Raw genomic sequence first — 2762 nt, 5'->3', positions numbered from 1 at the left:
GGCCGTTAACGGCCGGCGTCCCGCAGCGGGGGAGGGGCGCGCGCGGCGCGGGGGGCGGCGCGCGGAGGGGCCTCGCGTGAGAGGAGAACAAAGCGAAGCGAAGCGGAGCGGCGCGCGGAGTGCGCGTTTTCACGGCGGAGGTGCCGGCTGCGTCGCGCCGGGCGGCCGTGGGATTGAGCGGCGGCACTGCCGTCCTGCGCCCGCCGCGGGAGGGAACAAAATCTGCGGGTGTTAGTTGTGTGGGAGCATTAATAGAAGTGTGTGTGTGTGTGTGTGTGTGTGTGTGTGTGTGTGTGTGTGTGTGTGTGTTCCTTGTGTATTAAACACACAGAGGCACATGTAGCGCTCCACATAAACTGAGCTGTGTTTTTTAGGCCCCAGGCCAGCTTAAGTGGTGGAAATGGGCATTGGATGGAGGAAAACCCAACCAACCATAGATGGTCTTTGAGGACACTGAGCAATGTTCTTATTACGGCATGTCTGCAAATGAGCAGGATTATCCTCCTTTTTCCTTAACTGCAGAGCTGCCTGCGACTTTGTCTAGAGACCCACTAGTCTGTTTGCCAACAACCCCCCACATTTTTTACCGATTCCTGTTCCCTCCACAGAGCGCACGCAGCAGGGAGGAAATGGGAGCCTCTTTGCTGGTTGCCAGGGTCAGTCTGTATGGATGAGAAATAAGAAAAGTTAGAACGCATCCCGTTTGTGCAGGGGGTGTGGAGCTGCACCCTGGTGGTGCTGGGGAGGGGAAAACTGAAGCTTCTCACAGAAACAATCCTTCCTAGCATCCTTAGGAAGGTGCTCAGTGTTGTAGGCCTGAGCTTCACTTGAGAATTTAAAGAGTTTGCTGCTTTGCCTGCAGAAGGTATCATGTGGGGTACGAGCTGTAGGAATGGCTGCCCTGGCAGAGTAAAGGAGGGATGTTCTGCTCTCTCGGATGCTTCGTGTACTCTTTTTTATTATTATTCAGAGTGTTTTAGGCACATTAATGTACAACAGAGTAAGAAATATCCCTATTTATTAAGGTGTTTTTTGAGCCTGAAACTACTTGAGATAAAACAAGCCTTGTTTCATTCAACCAACTTTTATTTTCCTTTTTTTCTTTCTCTTGTTTACTGCTTCTGCTGCTTCTTTACTCTCTGCTACCTGGAATCACTGGCATGAACACTGCCCATGTCCTGGGGCAGTGTTTTACAATAGCTGTGACATTAGAAATGTATTATTGGTGTAAAAACAGTGTTTTGTTAGCCTACATAGTGCCTCGATGGTAGCAAAACGAGCTGTCTGCAGAGGCCAAAGGCCGAGCTGTGCACCGGACTGCGCTGGCATTGCTGTTTGTGCTCCCATGCTGCTCGTGGTGGTTTTGCACTTCCAGCTGAAATCCGTGTCTGTGCGCTGCGATAGCTGGTACTCTGTGGCTAGGTAGCTGTTTCCCACCATCGTAAACGTGGGAGTAGAGCAAAGGAAAGTATTTGTAACTGCTTTTATCAAGCTAGGGGAAACATTTTTTAATCAGATGTTACTTTGTACAGCAAATGCAGTGGGAAATTAATAGCTTCAACTTATATGGTGGGTTTTCTTGTTGTGTTTTGTTTGTTTTTAGAAACTTGATTCCTCTCTCAATAATTATATAACCAAAAAAAAAATCTATTAAAAAAAAGAAGGTGATGGCCTGTTTTAATGATTTAATACCTGCTTGTCGTGACTGAGTTGTGCACACAGGGCTGGAATGGACCGCTTGGGCTGTTGAATCTCTTTACTCCTTCTAATAAGCAGCTCTTGATCTTTCTCTTAAAATGGCAGCTGGGCAGTGTATTTAGTGATTTTATACATATTTAGGGAAGGTTTGGGACATTTGTTTGGATTTCTAGCAGTCTTTCGTACAGGCTGCTTGAGAAGTTTATTGGTCAGATTAGAAGTGTTTTCGTGTTTGTGGCTTAAACTTGTTTGCAGCCGGTTGGTGCCCTTCTTGGTTGGCTTTTTATCCTTTCCGCTAACGGGACCTTCCCTTTCCTTCAGCAGGCCTCTATCACATAACTGTAAGGAGCAAAGGTACCTGGTTTAGACTCTTGTTTTCCGAAGCTGAGCAATTGAGGTGTTTGTAACCTCCGCTTGTGCAACAAGCTGCAGCGTCACCCGTGTCTGCCTGTGCCGGATCCTGGCTCTCCTCCTGGTTCGTTACAGCTTTCACGTTGGTGTTGGTGTCGCTGTCACCTCGCTGCAGCGAGGCAGCGTGGCTGCTGTACTCATGGACTGGAAGAGAGAAATGGCATCAGTTCCAAGACCTGGGCCCTGGCCTTGGCCTTGATGTCCTGGCTCTAGTGGCTCTTTGCTCTCTCTCTTTGCTCTTCCGTTAATGGGACTGTAATTTACACTTCTAAGCAAGGCACTGCATTATTTATTTTGTGGAAGCCCGTGTTTTATGGGCTACAAACAGTAGCTACCCAAAGGTGACTAGGCAGAGAGCTTTAGTTAGTTTTTGTAAAAATTTTAGATAAATGTGGATTGTAAAATTACTTTAGAAACTTTAGAAGAAAAGAGCTGCTTTCAGCAGCCCAGCTGAGTTCAGGCTTTGCTGCCGCTTGTGTGTGCACAAGCGCGAGTCTGACCATGGCACCTCCTGAGGAGGACCCTCGACCTCTGGGGCCTTGGCTGGTGCACCTCATCCGAGAGCCCCACGCAGCACCATGCAACGTGCTCCTTCTCTGCTGAGGCTGACGCCTTTTAAGACTATTCTGGCTATGTGTCTGTGGGGAGGGGTG

Source organism: Nothoprocta perdicaria, unplaced genomic scaffold, assembly GCF_003342845.1.
Source record: "Nothoprocta perdicaria isolate Ctin4 unplaced genomic scaffold, notPer1 scaffold_38, whole genome shotgun sequence".
Taxonomy (NCBI): domain Eukaryota; kingdom Metazoa; phylum Chordata; class Aves; order Tinamiformes; family Tinamidae; genus Nothoprocta; species Nothoprocta perdicaria.
Note: the sequence above shows the minus strand (reverse complement) of the source record.